This window comes from Pseudophryne corroboree, chromosome 12 (assembly GCF_028390025.1).
Source record: "Pseudophryne corroboree isolate aPseCor3 chromosome 12, aPseCor3.hap2, whole genome shotgun sequence".
Classification (NCBI taxonomy): Eukaryota; Metazoa; Chordata; class Amphibia; order Anura; family Myobatrachidae; genus Pseudophryne; species Pseudophryne corroboree.
This window is the reverse complement of record NC_086455.1, coordinates 79,769,529-79,788,810: the sequence shown is the minus strand read 5'-3', so window position 1 is coordinate 79,788,810 and position 19,282 is coordinate 79,769,529. Positions and strand designations below refer to the sequence as shown.

At 45.4% G+C, this 19,282-nt stretch overlaps 1 protein-coding gene and 2 long non-coding RNA genes across 5 annotated transcripts in view; 2 read left to right on the top strand and 1 right to left on the bottom strand.

The window, feature by feature from the left end:
• Nucleotides 1-19,282, top strand: part of RGS6 (regulator of G protein signaling 6) — an 802,086-nt gene that overhangs the window by 221,598 nt on the left and 561,206 nt on the right. The gene's annotated exons all lie outside the window — the stretch shown is intronic.
• LOC134980734 (uncharacterized) overlaps nt 1-19,282 on the bottom strand; it is a 352,652-nt gene that overhangs the window by 282,377 nt on the left and 50,993 nt on the right. The window lies entirely within an intron of this gene.
• On the top strand, nt 16,694-17,553 carry LOC134980247 (uncharacterized). The gene is made up of 4 exons (XR_010190361.1): nt 16,694-16,885; nt 16,967-17,030; nt 17,104-17,222; nt 17,451-17,553. It is a non-coding gene; the product is annotated as an uncharacterized LOC134980247 (long non-coding RNA).

Below are 19,282 nucleotides of genomic sequence, written 5' to 3'. Positions count from 1 at the left end.
GAGGGGTATATTCAATAAGAGTCGGGTCCATTCCGACATGCACTTAGATCCGACAACTCCTATTCAAAGAACGGCCAAATCCGACTGTCTGATTTGACCGTTCCCTGTGTCCTGTCCTGCCGCTGTTGTCAGCGGCTGCCGGGTGCGCTGACCGCAACGGCGGGGGGAGCAGTGTGCGGCGGCTGGCGGGGGGAGCATTTTGCGGCGGCCAGCGGGGGGAGCAGTGTGCGGCGGCCAGCGGGGGAGCATCCAGCGGCGGCCGGAGCTGGCAGCGGGAGTGATCATTGCGGAGGAGGCACTGCAGGCACTGCAGGTACTATCATCCCCGTAGCCCGCCGCACCGCTCCCTGTCTCCTCACCTAAATCCGACTTGTTTTCAAGTAGGATTGAGTTTGTCGGAAAGGGGGCCAAAACCTGTCTATATAATAGTTGGTACACAATTTCCGACAAGACGGCAGTTTCCAACTCTTACTGAATATAGCCCCTAATCTGTGTAAAAAGAGTGGTCATGGCTTATCATTTGGACGTGCTTAAAGCCAATTCCTGTACCATTTAAGTTGCAGACCAGTGTCTCTAAAAACACTGTGAGCAGTGGTGGATTTCCCACTAGGCACGTGAGGCATACTTGCATAAAATTGATCGTCACTTCTCCGGCAGAAGCCTGGAGAGGAGACGCTGCCGGAAGGCTTCCGTGGGCGGGGCTTACATATCATTAGGCCCTGCCCCCAACCCAAGAAAACTGCAGTGATTCGCGGGTCTCTGGGTATGGGTCAGGGCTTAATGCCGTGATCCGCGTCACTTAGCCCCACCCCCTCCACCCAACACCTCAATATCAGTGAGTTTCTCCCTATCCTGCCCACATCACTAGGCTGTTGGTGGGATGCGATAGACTTGCCTACTTTTCTGTGGGTGTGGGGGACTAACAGAAAAATCAGCAGTCTCCAAGTATGACGTGAGGCTCGTGCCTAGGGGTGCCACTTGCTGGGGGCACCACAGTAGGCTTTACTGCATGAGACCCCAGGTTACTGGCAGAGGGAAGGAGGCAATAGGCAGCATATTGTGGTGGTGTTGGAGGGTGATTTTGGGACTGTTCTGGCGGTTGGAGGCGTCGGGAACTGGTGTGACCTGAAGGGGGCAGTGATGCGATGGTGGGGGGGTGATTGTGACTAAGATGCAAAATTGAAAGAAAAATATGGATGCTACTCCTCTGGGAGCCTTTCAGTTGTGTTGGCGTCCCATAGCATGTAGCATATGGACTAGCAGCAAGTGAGGACACATCGCTATAGTGTTTTTTATATTCCTACTAAGCTTCATGACAGTGAAGTGCTCTGGGTTTCTTCGACAAAAAAAGAAATTTGAGCTTTCAGTATGTGACAACACTATATAATAGTTGGTACACAATTTTATGATCATGATAGATTCTCTTTACGCTAGTTTGCAGTAGAATAATAATAAATGTGTATTGTAGCTGTCTGCCTGTGTATCTGTAGTCTCAAGCGAACATTGATGGAAAGTATGATTTTTCTAAACACCATATGGTCCTGTTGATCATTCTGGCAGGATGGTAAAAGCAGAATGCCAATGCTCTGCGAGTCAGAGGAGCGGTCAGCAGCCTGGCGAAGATGATTCATTGCAGAGCGTAATATCACCAGCAGCTATATGCATAATGCAGTCAGTGATCAGGAGCAATTTCAGAAGCCACGCAGACAGTCCGCTGTAATACGAAGAACATTATTCTTTATATTATGCTGTGCTCAAATTTGCGCTTTTAACATATTAGTGCACCCATATTAAAATACAAAATAATGAGCAAAATATCAAAGGAATTTCACAAGTGCTGGCTGTGGCAAATCAAAAAGGAACCACATAATTCCACAAAGAACATGAACACCTACAAAGTAGGTAAGAATATTTCCCAACAGTCTTGTTTTCCTTGAACTGTCCTGCTATCCCACCCATCACCTTCATAAAGTGTAGTCTGAGATTTTGTGACCAAACCAGTTTCGACTGTGTACAGTTTGTAAATGGACTTTTTATTGACCCCTGCAAAAGATACCGGAGGAGGAGGTCCATGTTGGCAGTGCTGTGAACCTCGTCATTGTTGCTCCTCACCCTGCTGCATATTGCCATAACACGAATCATGTCATCAAGACCCTAGATTGCCCATTTCACTGGGTAAGTGAGTAGGATTCAGGAGACTGGTCTACTCTTTAGGGAGTGCAGGAGAACTCTGCACAATTCAGGAGCCTCCAGGACATTTCGGGAGAGTAGACAAGTATGCTTTAACATACTGGACTCTCCTAATAGATCTGTAGAGTATCTTCACTTATAAGTTTAATGTTCTTTTCTCCCACTGATTACTCTGCTCAGTCAGTTAGCTTTAATTCTCTCTATATAGCTGAAAGGCTTACATTGAATTAAAATATTTATAAGACTTATATAGCTTTTATTTCCCAGGGCTAGCAATTTCTGAAATTATATTTATAGCATAGAAAGCACGTGCTTTATTGCTGAAGTCTATGTTTCAAGAGAAAGTAGGACAGCAAAAGGCACCTGGTTTACTAAGGGAAGTGAATCCAACTTAGTGATGCATGTGATGGTAGCGGAGTAGAAATCAGCTGGTTCTAGGATTGTCACCCTGTCCCTTTAGAAGAACACTCTGAAAAATGTAGAGCAAGATTTAATTGCATGTACCTTTTTTTTTTTTTTTACCTTCATTATGGCAAAGTTCCCTGAGACAGATCTGCCTGTGGACTTATATCACACTATTTTGGGCTTTTTGTTATCCTTCCCACAATCCTGCACAGTGGTCAGTTTTAGTGGAAAATGACTATTTTAACTTTGGCAGCTTTTAAGGGAATTGGTTTGTTGGATTGACCCTATTAAGGTTGACACTCATTAGTTCGACACCCTGAAATGGTCGACATGGTCCGCAGGTCAACATGAGGTGTGTTTTTGTTTTTGTTCTGCTTTGTTCGTAAAAGTGACCGGGAACCCCAATTAGTGCACCGTTTCACCTCGCATTCGGGCAAGGTGCCTCGCTCCGCTACCGCTGCGCTCGGCACATGTTACTATTCCCAATTGTAGTCCACGTGGATCGTAAAGTAAAAAAAGTTAAAATGTAGGAAAAAGTGAACTCATGTCGACCTTTTCATGTGTCGACCATAGTCATGTCGACCTAATGCTTATGTTGACCCTTTCCAAGTGTTGACCTAATGCATGTCGACCAATAGTGGTCAACCTATTGAGTGTCGACCTAAGGACCGTATCCCCTTTTAACTGACAGGAGAGACTACTACATACAATGAAGAACCAATACTCTTTACTGATACATGGAAAAATAACGCTATGCTAAATCTATTTACTACATACTCACCGACTTTGTGATGGCACCCTCCGCCCGGGGAAGGGGGGGGGGGGGTGTTGGTGTGCGGCCGGTGGAGGCGGGATCCAAGAGACTTGTCCAGTCTCCTGGAAGGGGGATGCGGGGGGCTGGGAGTGGCCACTCCGGGAGAGTAGGCAGGTATGATTTTACTACAGACTAACGGGCCTATGTATTAATATGCGTGGATAGATGGGGGCATGATTGACCTGGCTAGCCAGTTTGCACCTGTGCAGGGGAACTGTAAGTCCAGAATAGGGCTTTAAAGCTCCATTCATAGAAAGTATAAATTGTAAACAAGATATTAATTGTAAATAGTAACAATCAACAACACTTTGGGGGGAGATTTATCAAATCTTTGAAAGCGATAAAGCAGGGTGCTGGACTGCACACCCTAATTCTAAACATAATAAGAGGTGCTACCATGCTGAGACTTGTAATGCCACACAGAAAAAAAAAAAGAAAATTACTGTGCACACTCTAAATGCCCATACCAACCACTTTGCTTCTACTGCTCATTTTACAGGCTGTGCTATAAAGAGGACAGATGATTATTGGGTACTATAAGAGCAACTTCTCCATTTTATCGCTCTCCAATATTTGATGAGGATAATTTTGTATTTTTTTTTAATTGACGAAATTGTCAAAAAGATATCGTGATAATAGACCACGTTTTGTACAAGTGCTGACACCACCGCAATCATTGTTAAATAGGCTTACTCATGCTTTATATGGAAAAGCTATTGGAGGTAAACGTCTCCTGGCACAGGTAAATCCTGTCCAATGCAGGTAACTAGTTTGCTGGGGTGGGGGGGGGGGGGGGTAGGTAATAATTACCTGGGCCGGCGCCCACCCTTCCCCCTACTTACTTGTCAGCCATCAGCAGCCTCTCCCCAGCCCACTCTGCTGTAGCCTTGGCACACTGACCGCATCAGTATTTTTATTGTATACTTAAAATTGCAACTTTTTGATGCAGTTTTGCAGAAATAACATTTCTGGTGCAGAGTGACCAATGAAAAAAAAAGCATGAAAGTCAATTAATAAATCGTTAACATGCCATAAATTATATTAACGTGAGTAGCGTTTTAGGATAATTTTATAAAAGGCTTATTAGTAAAAATTGTATTTTAAGGCACAGAAGTTGGGACTTTGGTGCCGCTTGCACTTTTTGAACAGGGCTTGTTGGGAATCCCGTCACAATGCCAGCGCCGCATTTCCTAAATGGTCAGGATACCGATATTGGAATCCCGACAGTCAGCATCCAGACCATAGCAAGTATACCACCTGGGTTAGTTTTAGGGCTGGTGAGGGGGCTAGTTTCGCCGCACCCCTGGGGACGTTAGGTTTAGGCTGTTGGGAGGGCAGGTTAGGTTTAGGCACCACCGGAGGGATGGGGAGAGGGTTGAACAGCCCCAACTCACCCCTGTCGGCATTTTAACATTCTGGATCCTAGCGTCTGTCTCCTCACTGCGAGATCCCAAGCGCTGGCATATCGTACTGAATCCCTCTAAAGGCTGGAGAGAAGTATGCACCCTTAAATGTACTTAGCATTCCAGATAGTTTTGGTCTTGCGCCAATGTGGCTATTTGTTATGCACAACCATTGCAAGTTTATAGGTTAATGCAACGGATTTACAGTAACAATTGTTTTAATTTGACAAATGGTGTTGCACTACCAGCCTCCCAGTTAAGTTTTTAGTGCATTATCAGAGTGAGTTAATGTATTTTGGATTTATTGTAGTTAAATTACATTAGTTATTGCCATAAATTAGTCTAAATATGAGTAGAATTTTAGGAAAAAACTTGTTGTCCTATAAAATAAGAGTGGTTTTAAAGGCGTAAAAGGGTGAACTATGATGTAAAGCAGGCCTGGCCAACCCGTGGCTCTCCACCTGTTGTGAAACTAAAAGTCCCAGCATGCCCTGCTGCAGTTTTGCTATTAGGGAATGCTAAAACTGTGTAAAGAAATCCCATTTTACTACTTCTGGCCCTCAATGGATGCCCATGTGTTAGCAACTATGTTTAGCGCAGGTATTTTGGGGAAAGGACAGAAGTCCAAAAGACAATGCACAGGTCAGAAGAATTTATCTAATGTAATTATACAGAACCAACCAATGAAAGAAACTCTAATCAGGGCTAAGAGAAGCCCAGAATTAATTAAAGCTGAGTTGGAGGTGCGCCCCTAAGGTGAGTTACAATGTTTTCTCTAGGAGTTATTAGTGTAAACCACTAGTGGGCTTATCACTAAAAGAAGGGCTTAATGTGTGGTGCACACATTAAGGCCACACATTAAGCCCTTCTTTTAGTGATAAGCCCACTAGTGGTTTACACTATGTTTAGCGCAGGCCTGGCCAACCTGTGGCTCTCCAGCTGTTGTAAAATTACAAGACCCAGCATACCCTGCCACAGTTTTGTTATTAGGGAATTCTAAAACTCTGGCAGGGCATGCTGGGACTAGTAGTTGCACAACAGCTGGAGAGTCACAGGTTGGCCAGGACTGTTTTAGCGCTTGCTTGGTCAGGCCTTGGAGTGGGTTTGCAGTGTGTGTATAAAAGCCACCAAATAATGTGACTAATTTATTTATGCATGATTGACACATCTGACCCAGCTGATGGCAATGACCTGAAATATTAGCATGCGTTATGGTCTCAATAAGAGGAATATGCTACAGAACTCAGAGTGCCAGTGGCTGGTGGATTATACTGGGGCTTCCACAACAGCTGGAGTGTCACAAATTAGGGTTAAAAATTGTAAGGATCAAAGAAATATTTCAGATTTTTTTTTTCATGCTAATTATTTGTCTCTTGGCCCTCTGTACAAGCCTTTCTTATACCCAAAATTCATACTGCACACAAACAAACTCATTTGTACAAGGTTTCTCTTCTTCCCGATTGCAGTATTTGTTTCCTTTTGTTGCAGATTTATTGCGGATTTATTACTGCTACTTTAAGATCAGCAGTAGAATTCGCTTGGATAAAGTGTGAGTAGGAAGATAAGCTAAAAGTAGGTCAGCTGGGAAGATACTCTTGTGTTAGTCTAATAAAGATTCACTTGTATGAAAAGAACACATTTTGCACTATATAGAAAGATGTGTATCATTTAATGGGAATTTAGCTAACTGGAGCAATGCAATCAAATTGCTGTGTGGTGGTTCTGTTTGTAGACGTCTGCTCATTCGCTTTCCTGTGTTACACTCCCTACAATGATTAGGTAGAACGTCATTGTTCCGTGGTTTTGCCCCTGTTTGTGACCACTTTAAAAACATGGATTTGTGGCTTAGGAGTGGATTACAGTTAGGGCTGTGAATTGAACAGTGAGAATAAAACGATAGGGGATGGTGTGTCTGCTTTTGACTCTCCAGTTCTTAGTGATGGAGGTACAAATATACGGTATGAGCATATTTGGGGAGGGGGGGGGGGGGGGATCAAATAAAACAAAAAATGGCACTTTTCACAATTTTTTAAAGGCGAATGGGTATTCGCTCTATTCAATAGCAGAGCCGTTTTTTACACCTAGGTGACAAAGTTTAAAGGAACAAAAAACATGTGGTTTGGCGAATCTACGTGTTTTTGCACCTGTGCCGGTGGAAACAGTGGCCGTTTTCGTGGCATTTTTCGCCAATGCCTTGTCATGAAAAACATAGTGTGGAAAGGCATTGGCCAAAATGCCTTTAAAACTGGGCGAAATCGTCCCGCAATTGAATACGCAGGGGTTGAATTCAATTGCTCCGAAATTATAGACTTTCCTTCAAATCCACTACTGTATCACAAGTGACATTAATTATAGTATGGTTGTATAAGGTTTTATTCCCTGATGCTAAGAAAAGAAACACCTGGTACCCTCTTAATTCTGAATATAATACAGCTATGAAACATCCCTGCAGTTTGTAATGAGTGGAGCAGGTACTGTATTAGAATATTGTGGTATTTGTGCATGAACAAGCATATACAGTGGCGTAATATGTCATTGTCGGACCCTGTTTAGGAGTAGAGGGGAGCAAGTCTGGTCCAGGTGGCCTTCTCAGTCAATGCATCTGTAGTTATGTCCCTGTTTGGGCTGTGAAATGCGCATGTGCCAGCCCCAGGCATGCTCAGAAGAGCACTGTATTCCAGTACAGTACCCCAGCTCCCTGACACACTTTCTGTTTCTCAGAGGTGAAACTACAATAGTTGAAGCCGCAGCTGCTACAGGCACGAGTTCAGCTGTGGGCCCTGGAGCAGATACAACCCCTGCAGATATAGTAGTTCTGCCTGTGGGTGCGTAAAAACAGCTGCTAAAGCGGCTCATCTACAAATCTAATTTTGTTTGAAGATATAAAACAAGTGTAAAGGGCCCTACACATTTGCTGAGGTGCCGACGGCCGATACGGCTGACGGGCAACCCAGGGGAGGGGGGGAGGGTGACAGGGACAGTCACCCGGCCTTATAGCCCTGCATGCATATATGGACGAAATTGTCCATATTGACTTGCATGTTTAAATGAGCTGGCAACAACGATGAACGAGCGCGCGGCCGCACATCGTTAATCGTTGGTGCATACACACTGAAAGATCTGAACGATATCTCTTTCATTAATGAACGAGATTGTTCATATCTTTCAGTGTAATCGGCCAGTGTGTAGGGCCCATAACAAATGGCAAAAGTAGAAGAAATCGAGGAGGGGCCAAAAATGTATATATATTATATGTGTGTATATATGTGTGTGTGTATGTATGTATGTATGTATGTATGTATATGTATACTTGCAAAGCAGTCGGCACTCCCAGACTCTTAAAACAACTTACTCCGTGCCAGTTCAGAAAATCATCATGTAAGTCCAGAGAAGAACGGCACTGGAGACAGTCACATGCAGTGAAAAAATGTATTAAACAGGCTACAGCTGTTTCAGGGCTTCTGCCCTTTCCTCAGGCCAAATACATAAACATACTTTTTGTCTCTTTATGTATTTGGCCTGAGGAAAGGGCAGAAGCCCTGAAACAGCTGTAGCCTGTTTAATACATTTTCTCTATCGTCCTAGTGGATGCTGGGGTTCCTGAAAGGACCATGGGGAATAGCGGCTCCGCAGGAGACAGGGCACAAAAAGTAAAGCTTTACGATCAGGTGGTGTGTACTGGCTCCTCCCCCTATGACCCTCCTCCAAGCCTCAGTTAGATTTTTGTGCCCGGCCGAGAAGGGTGCAATCTAGGTGGCTCTCCTAAAGAGCTGCTTAGAAAAGTTTAGCTTAGGTTTTTTATTTTACAGTGAGTCCTGCTGGCAACAGGATCACTGCAACGAGGGACTTAGGGGAGAAGAAGTGAACTCACCTGCGTGCAGGATGGATTGGCTTCTTGGCTACTGGACATCAGCTCCAGAGGGACGATCACAGGTACAGCCTGGATGGTCACCGGAGCCTTGCCGCCGGCCCCCTTGCAGATGCTGAAGTAAGAAGAGGTCCAGAATCGGCGGCAGAAGACTCCTCAGTCTTCTAAAGGTAGCGCACAGCACTGCAGCTGTGCGCCATTTTCCTCTCAGCACACTTCACACGGCAGTCACTGAGGGTGCAGGGCGCTGGGAGGGGGGCGCCCTGGGAGGCAAATGAAAACCTATTTTGGCTAAAAATACCTCACATATAGCCTCCGGAGGCTATATGGAGATATTTAACCCCTGCCAGAATCCGTTAAGAGCGGGAGACGAGGCCGCCGAAAAAGGGGCGGGGCCTATCTCCTCAGCACACAGCGCCATTTTCCCTCACAGAAAGGCTGGAGGGAAGGCTCCCAGGCTCTCCCCTGCACTGCACTACAGAAACAGGGTTAAAACAGAGAGGGGGGGCACTAATTTGGCGTTAGAAATATATAAAAAAGATGCTATAAGGGAAAACACTTATATAAGGTTGTCCCTATATAATTATAGCGTTTTTGGTGTGTGCTGGCAAACTCTCCCTCTGTCTCTCCAAAGGGCTAGTGGGTCCTGTCCTCTATCAGAGCATTCCCTGTGTGTGTGCTGTGTGTCGGTACGTGTGTGTCGACATGTATGAGGACGATGTTGGTGAGGAGGCGGAGCAGTTGCCTGTAATGGTGATGTCACTCTCTAGGGAGTCGACACCGGAATGGATGGCTTATTTAGGGAATTACGTGATAATGTCAACACGCTGCAAGGTCGGTTGACGACATGAGACGGCCGACAAACAATTAGTACCGGTCCAGACGTCTCAAAAACACCGTCAGGGGTTTTTAAAACGCCCGTTTACTTTAGTCGGTCGACACAGACACAGACAGGGACACTGAATCCAGTGTCGACGGTGAATAAACAAACGTATTCCTTATTAGGGCCACACGTTAAAGGCAATGAAGGAGGTGTTACATATTTCTGATACTACAAGTACCACAAAAGAGGGTATTATGTGGGATGTGAAAAAACTACCGTAGTTTTTCCTGAATCAGATAAATTAAATAAAGTGTGTGATGATGCGTGGGTTCCCCCCGATAGAAAATTAGGGGCGGTATACCCTTTCCCGCCAGAAGTTAGGGCGCGTTGGGAAACACCCCTTAGGGTGGATAAGGCGCTCACACGCTTATCAAAACAAGTGGCGGTACCGTCTATAGATAGGGCCGTCCTCAAGGACCAGCTGACAGGAGGCTGGAAAATATCATAAAAAGTATATACACACATACTGGTGTTATACTGCGACCAGCGATCGCCTCAGCCTGGATGTGCAGAGCTGGGGTGGCTTGGTCGGATTCCCTGACTAAAAATATTGATACCCTTGACAGGGACAGTATTTTATTGACTATAGAGCATTTAAAGGATGCATTTCTATATATGCGAGATGCACAGAGGGATATTTGCACTCTGGCATCAAGAGTAAATGCGATGTCCATATCTGCCAGAAGATGTTATGGACACGACAGTGGTCAGGTGATGCAGATTCCAAACGGCACAAAGGTGTATTGCCGTATAAAGGAAGAGGAGTTATTTGGGGTCGGTCCATCGGACCTGGTGGCCACGGCAACTGCTGGAAAATCCACCGTTTTTACCCTAAGTCACATCTCTGCAGAAAAAGACACCGTCTTTTCAGCCTCAGTCCTTTCGTCCCTATAAGATCATATCTGCCCAGGGATAGAGGAAAGGGAAGAAGACTGCAGCAGGCAGCCCATTCCCAGGAACAGAAGCGTTCCACCGCTTCTGACAAGTTCTCAGCATGGCGCTGAGACCGTACAGGACCCCTGGATCCTACAAGTAGTATCCCAGGGGTACAGATTGGAATGTCGAGACGTTTCCCCTTCGCAGGCTCCTGAAGTCTGCTTTACCAAGGTCTCCCTCCGACAAGGAGGCAGTATGGGAAAAAATTCACAAGCTGTATTCCCAGCAGGTGATAATTAAATTACCTCTCCTACTACAAGAAAAGGGGTATTATTCCACACTATACTGTGGTACTGAAGCCAGAAGGCTAGGTGAGACTTATTCTAAAAAAATTTTGAACACTTACAAAGGTTCAAATCAAGATGGAGTCACTCAGAGCAGTGATAACGAACCAGGAAGAAGGGGACTATATAGTGTCCCGGGACATCAGGGATGCTTACCTCTATGTCCCAAATTTGCCCTTCTCACTAAGGGTACCTCAGGTTCGTGGTGCAGAACTGTCACTATCAGTTTCAGACGCTGCCGTTTGGATTGTCCACGGCACCCCGGGTCTTTACCAAGGTAATGGCCGAAATGATGATTCTTCTTCGAAGAAAAGGCGTCTTAATTATCCCTTACTTGGACGATCTCCTGATAAGGGCATAGTCCAGGGAACAGTTGGAGGTCGGAGTAGCACTATCTCGGATACTGCTACAACAGCACGGGTTGATTCTAAATATTCCAAAATCGCAGCTGATCCCGACGACACGTCTGCTGTGCCTAGGGATGATTCTGGACACAGTCCAGAAAAAGGTGTTTCTCCCGGAAGAGAAAGCCAGGGAGTTATCCGAGCTAGTCAGGAACCTCCTAAAAACAGTGCATCATTGCACAAGGGTCCTGAAAAAAATGGTGGCTTCCTACGAAGCAATTCCATTCGGCAGATTTCACGCAAGAACTTTTCAGTGGGATCTGCTGGACAAATGGTCCGGATCGCATCTTCAGATGCATCAGCGGATAACCCTATATCCAAGGACAAGGGTGTCTCTCCTGTGGTGGTTATAGAGTGCTCATCTTCTAGAGGGCCGCAGATTCGGCATTCAGGATTGGATACTGGTGACCACGGAGCCCAGCCCGAGAGGCTGGGGAGCAGTCACACAAGGAAAAAATTTCCAGGGAGTGTGATCAAGTCTGGAGACTTTTCTCCACATAAATATACTGGAGCTAAGGGTAAATTTATAATGCTCTAAGCTTAGCAAGACCTCTGCTTCAAGGTCAGCCGGTATTGATCCAGTGGGAAAAACATCACGGCAGTCGCCCACGTAAACAGACAGGGCGACACAAGAAGCAGGAGGGCAATGGCAAAAACTGCAAGGACTTTTCGCTGGGCGGAAAATCATGTGATAGCACTGTCAGCAGTGTTTCATCCCGGGAATGGAAACTGGGAAGCAGACTTCCTCAGCAGGCACGACCTCCACCCGGGAGAGTGGAAACTTCATTGGGAAGTTTTTTCCACATGATTGTAAACCGTTGGGAAATACCAAAGGTGGACATGATGGCGTCCCGTCTGAACAAAAAACGGGACAGGTATTGCGCCAGGTCAAGAGACCCTCAGGCAATAGCTGTAGACGTTCTGGTAACACCGTGGGTGTACCAGTCGGTGTATGTGTTCCATCCTCTGCTTTTCATACCTAAGGTACTGAGAATTATAAGACGTAGAGGAGTAAGAACTATACTCATGGCTCCGGATTGGCCAAGAAGGACTTGGTACTCGGAACTTCAAGAGATGCTCACAGAGGACTTATGGCCTCTGCCGCTAAGAAGGGACTTGTTTCAGCAAGTACCATGTCTGTTCCAAGACTTACCGCAACTGCGTTTGACGGCATGGCGGTGGAACGCCGGATCCTAAGGGAAAAGGCATTCAGGAAGAGGTCATTCCTACCCTGGTCAAAGCCAGAAAGGAGGTGACCGCACAACATTATCACCACATGTGGCGAAAATATGTTGCGAGGTGTGAGGCCAGGAAGGCCCCACGAAGAAATTTCAACTCGGTCGATTCCTGCATTTCCTGCAAACAGGAGTGTCTATGGGCCTCAAATTGGGGTCCATTAAGGTTCAAATTTCGGCCCTGTCGATTTTTCTTCCAGAAAGAATTGGCTTCAGTTCCTGAAGTCCAGAAGTTTGTCAAGGGAGTATTGCATATACAACCCCCTTTTGTGCCTCCAGTGGCACTGTGGGATCTCAACGTAGTTCTGGGATTCCTCAAAACACATTGGTTTAAAACCAGTCAAATCTGTGGATTTGAAGCATCTCACGTGAAAAGTGAACATGCTCTTGGACCTGGCCTGGACCAGGCGAGTGTCAAATTGGTGGTTTTTTCTCAAAAAAGCCCATATCTGTTTGTCCATTCGGACAGGGCAGAGCTGCGGACTCGTCCCCAGTTCTCTCCCTAAGGTGGTGTCAGTGTTTCACCTGAACCAGCTTATTGTGGTGCCTTGCACCTACAGATGTAGCCAACTTTATCTTGACTGTTTCTCCGCCGAGACGGGCGTTTAGCCACGCTAAGGCGATAGCTGAGTTTAATCACAGGCAGGCGCGTTGAGACGATCTAGATACTCATCATGCATTACACATCTCCACCACTGTGTGGCTAATGCTCCACTAATCCAGTACTTTCGATCGTACAGTATAGCGGCGGATTGATCTACAGCTCTGGCAATACTGTAGGCGTAACGGGAAGCGGTGGAAAAAGTATGGAGTACAGTACTGTATGTGTATGGAGACGCAACTACAGTAATTGTGTAAAAGGAATAATGTACAGTACAATGTATAAACACCGTGCTTTTTAAAATATAAAATATATGAGCGTCTGAGTTCGCTAATGCATAATGGGAATGGAGGACTAGCAGGAGGCGGAGGAAAACACCGTGCTTTACAAATGCGAGCGTCCGAGTCCTCTAAGGCATAAACCAACAGCAATGGGGCGAGGGCCGGGCGCTGTTTGCAGTACTTTCACACATGAAATTAGAAATCTCTCATGAGGCGTCGTGGGCTAGGGGTGAAGGCTCCCACCTCCCTCACTGGGGGTCCAGGGTTCGAGACATGATGTGCTTTCTTTCTTTTTTTTTTTTTTTTTTTTTTTTCTGTAATAATGCACTGTATTATTTTATTTCCATTGTAAGACAGTCAATGGAAGGATGCACACAGGTTTCACATAAATCAAAGTACATCTGCAGGAGCGATTCTTTACGCTAAATGCACCCAAACAGCGTGAATGAAATGAGTGTATTCTGGCGCTACCAACTAAGCAAAACAGTACTGTAGATCTTCAGCGTTTGTGCATTGCACAGGACCTGAATTTCCTTCCCTGTGCAGGCCCCCAGGGGGGAAGGGCGATGGGGGTAGGGGGGAGACGATGGAAAATACTGTGCCTTTGAAATGCAATTACATGAGCGTCCGAGTACACTACGGCATACTGTAAACCAACACCAATGGGAAGGAAGTGCCAACCTTATTTTTAATGTGTTCCCGTGACATTCACTTTAACATTTTTTTTTTTCTCTCCAATACAGTACATCCAATGGAAGGATGCACACAGGTTTCACATAAATCAAAGTACATCTGCAGGAGCGATTCTTTACGCTAAATGCAACCTACAGTACGGTACTGTAAGTGAGCAAAATAGTACTACAGTGGGCGTTTGTGTATTGCACATGACCTGCATTCCCTCCCTGTCTACTGCATGATCTGTGCAGGCTCCCATGGGGGAAGGGCAACAGGCTAGCAGGAGGCGGAGGAAAACACCGTGCTTTACAAATGCGAGCGTCCGAGTCCTCTAAGGCATAAACCAACAGCAATGGGGCGAGGGCCGGGCGCTGTTTGCAGTACTTTCACACATGAAATTAGAAATCTCTCATGAGGCGTCGTGGGCTAGGGGTGAAGGCTCCCACCTCCCTCACTGGGGGTCCAGGGTTCGAGACATGATGTGCTTTCTTTCTTTTTTTTTTTTTTTTTTTTTTTCTGTAATAATGCACTGTATTATTTTATTTCCATTGTAAGACAGTCAATGGAAGGATGCACACAGGTTTCACATAAATCAAAGTACATCTGCAGGAGCGATTCTTTACGCTAAATGCACCCAAACAGCGTGAATGAAATGAGTGTATTCTGGCGCTACCAACTAAGCAAAACAGTACTGTAGATCTTCAGCGTTTGTGCATTGCACAGGACCTGAATTTCCTTCCCTGTGCAGGCCCCCAGGGGGGAAGGGCGATGGGGGTAGGGGGGAGACGATGGAAAATACTGTGCCTTTGAAATGCAATTACATGAGCGTCCGAGTACACTACGGCATACTGTAAACCAACACCAATGGGAAGGAAGTGCCAACCTTATTTTTAATGTGTTCCCGTGACATTCACTTTAACATTTTTTTTTTTCTCTCCAATACAGTACATCCAATGGAAGGATGCACACAGGTTTCACATAAATCAAAGTACATCTGCAGGAGCGATTCTTTACGCTAAATGCAACCTACAGTACGGTACTGTAAGTGAGCAAAATAGTACTACAGTGGGCGTTTGTGTATTGCACATGACCTGCATTCCCTCCCTGTCTACTGCATGATCTGTGCAGGCTCCCATGGGGGAAGGGCAACAGGCTAGCAGGAGGCGGAGGAAAACACCGTGCTTTACAAATGCGAGCGTCCGAGTCCTCTAAGGCATATGGCACTATGGCAAAATAAAATTCTAAAGAAAAATATTAAGGGGGTTGGCCTCATTGAGGCCCTTTGGTGACACTGTATTGAGTTTGTGTATCCAAAAGCTTTCCTTCTGTTTAAGTAACAAGGTGCGATCGCCTCCACTAACAGGTGGCGGCACCCACTCTGTTACAGCCAATTGCTGTCTTTATTGACAGTATCCTACAGCCTTTGGTATTAAAAACTGATAGCTATTTAAAGGACACTGGGGATTTCCTCACACATCTACGGACATTTACCCATCTTAGTGAAGGCACTCTTCTGGCCACTATGGATGTGGGGTCCCTTTATACCGTTATACCACACCACTTAGGTTTGGATGTTATACGTCAATTTCTTTCCAACAGCCCCTGCAAAGATTACCCCACTGAGTTTGTGTTGGAACTGACCTCATTGGTTCTTACGTGCAACCACTTTATGTATAAAAATGATTATTTTCTTCAAATCGCCGGAACCGCGATGTTGTCTAATTTGGCCCCCGCCTACGCTAATCTGTTCATGGCGCACTATGAACATACGTACCTGTTACCTAGGTATGGGCACAAGATTGCCTTAATATTTTTCTTTAGAATTTTATTTTGCCATAGTTGATTGGATAACTTGGAACACACTTTGTATGTTTCAGGGACATAGGGCACTGTGATACAATCAGCACATACAGGCTGGGTTTCGATTTGTGTTTTATATGTTCTATGTTCTATGTTTTATTTTTTTCATTTTTGTATGTTCTTTTTATGTATAGAGATTAAGAAAGTAAGGACAGTCATTTATACGTCCTTGCTTATGTTTTTTATATATATTTTTCTGTTGTTTCCCGGAGCCTTCCCAGGTCCTATACTAGTCACGAGGGTCCACCAATTTCAATGACCACACCACCCACTATTCCCTTTTATTATTTAAAATCTTTTACTACATTATACCAATGTATTACTATAAAGATATTACACTCACATCAGTATTCAATTTGCCTTTGTTGATCAGATATATGTTAGTTTGTATGCGTAGGGTGAGTTGTGGTCATTTGATCTGGTGCCCTCTTATGTCATTTTTGACATTTCATATTATGGATCATTATTTACATTTGCACTCTTTTTCTTCTGTGGTGATTGACAGGCTACACATAGGTTAATCCAGGATTATACGTGAGGTGACCTCCGGTATACCTCCGAGTCCCTGTGAGCTATGAGTGGACCTGTACATTGATGATTCCACCTGGGGGAGTGTTCATTCTCTGAGAACACCCCCCTCTAGGTTGTACACCTCCTTTAAACATTAGCCAGTGGATAAGCCTAATTACGGTTCTTTCCGCGAGTGGAACGCAGAGACTTCCGGCCAGCGCCACTTCCGCGGAATGGAACGCATGGTGTTCCGGTCGGTGGAACGCAAAAGACGCGTCTCCGGCAGTTGCCCTTCTAAATCGTTAAAATACACTCATTTTAGTAGCCGTGCGTTAGCGATAGCCACTGCCTGTCCTGTGAACCCTGTAACGTTTTACCCAGTTGGTCTGAGTTAGTTATCTGAGAGGTGATCAGTTAATGAGAGACTGGGTTTATACTAATCTCCCTAATTGGCACTTCCTGTGGTTGATCCTTAAATAGTGCTCAGCTGAGGCTGAACTTTATGCAGCTTCCATTTGGCTCTGGACACTTGAGCAGTGAGTATGGTTCTCCTGCAGCTCCCTTCTGACACATGATTACGGTTGGTGATTATTTTTTCCTGTTGTGCCTCCTTACAGACTGAGTGTCTGACACATGTACAGAGCCCACAAGCTGCCATGAGCTATTTCTACATGTAACTAGGTATGATCTTTTCCAAAATGACGTTGTTAGTGTATTTTCTTATGGTGTAGTTACTCTGTTATTTATCTAATAGGTGACTACGCCTTGCAGCTTCCCCTACGTTATAGGCTTTTTAACTTCATTATGTGATCAGGCATGTTGCCAACTTTGAAGGCCATTCCACGCATCTGAGTGATCTGGCTTGCCGTCCAGGTAATCATTTGCCTATCTAAACAGATAGTCCTAACGGTGGAGGTGTCTCTTTCATCACACGTGGATTATTTCCAAGTATCTCTTTTTTACATATATAAATAAACAGCTTTTTAATACGTTTTCTGGTTTTTGTGACAGTCTTCAGGGCCTGGGAGGCACTAGTGGTGTTGGTGTTGAATAAATCTGGGTTCTTATACATATTAATTGTAACTGTTTCTGATTGTATAGGTGATTTAAGTGCCAATCTTGATAAAGGTCCGCATAAGGACCGAAAAGTCGATGAAATACGGCATCAACAGTGAACCCGAATAAAAATATACTGAATTTACAAGTGACTTCAGAGACTAATTTCTGGGCGTGAGTGCACCTTCCACCTAGGTGGTTGTTGTGGTATATTGGTGGCCTCTCAGGTCATTAGGAGCACCCGCCGTTGTTATTACTTTTGATGAGAGTGCAGGATCTTCCAAGACTATATATATATATATATATATAGATAGCATGCCTTTCCCACCTGTGGCTCAGGTATATCTGGAAGGGACAGAGGCGGCACTCCAAGGACTTAGAAAATACTTTATGTGCAAAGCATGGCAATTCCAAACAGCTGTGCAAACAATCAAAACATGGAGGTCTTACGACGTTTCAAGGCAGAGCCTTTTCTTCAGGTAAGTTGACCCATGTGGAGCGTGTAGTGAGGAAGGAGCAGCAAGAACCAAAACATACCAAGAGAAAGACTCACCTTTTAAAGCCGTGCAGAGACAGGTGTTCCCGGCGTCCGTGTTCGGCGCTTCCGGGTGCAGCGCCCGGGTGTCGCATAGTTGACGTCATCGTTGCTACGCAACGTGGATGCGCACAGCCGCCGAAGAGACCTGTCATCGTTGCTAAGCAACTGGGATACACACGGCAGCCGGGGAGACCCGTCAGATCTAAACACAGTGTGAATGAACATGATGTTAGATGGAGATGTACGACACCCAGACAGGGTGAATATTGCTAGTGAAGTGTGAATAAACAATTAAAACCAATTAAGGGGTTAAAAACCGGAAGGTCCGCTGCAGATGCATTAGAGAAATAGGGCATAAACAGTAAATTTAAGAACATGATTATGTGGTTAGACAATATAGGTATATGCAGAATAATGATACAATTAGCCCAACAAGGGCTGGCAGGCTGTGGTGCAATCAGGATGGATCCCCACAAGGTTGCGACACCCAAAGTAGGGTGAGGATGTAGGAAGTGGGTGGGAATGTCCAGGGGAGGGCGGAAGGAAAGGAGGGGAGGATGTGGATAACGAAAGGGGAAGAGGGGGAGGGAGGGAAAGGAAGGGCATAGGGAGGGGGAAGGGGGGAAGGGGAAGGAAGGGGGAAGGGGGGGAAAAGGAGGGGGGGGGGAGGGGAAAGGGGGGGATAAGGTTGAAGATCAGTATGGATTAACGAGTAGGTTATTTACAAGAATACATTCCATGTGAATTTTTCATTAAGTCCTTTAGGTGACAGAGTGTCCAACAAAACAATCCATTTCGACTCGCATCTGGATAGTGCTGTGTGGCGGTCACCCCCTCTCACAGGGTTAGGGATGTGGTCGATGATCTTGTATCGCAAACTGGCGAGTGAATGGCCTTGGGACTTAAAATGGCGTGCAACCGGTTGATCCACAGATTTGCCCATCAGAGATGCCTTAATGGCCGATCTATGCAATGCCATCCTATCCCTGAGGTTCCGGATTGTCTGTCCAACGTATAGTAAGCCGCATGGGCAGATGATAATATATACGATAAACGGTGTCGTACAGGTAACCACATGTCTGATTTTAAATTGTTTACCTGTGTGTGGATTGTTAAAGGTATGGCCTGTTTCAAGATATTTGCACGTTGTGCAAGATGCACACTGGTAACATCCTGGTCTTTTAACTTGCGTTGAAGCCTTGGGAATTGGGATGATGTTAGTTTTTACTAATAAGTCCCTGAGATTGGGGCCTCTCTTATAGCTAGGCATCAGAGAGGTGTTTCTGAAACAGGGTAGATCCTTATCTCCAGACACAATGGGCCATAGGCCCTTGGTGGC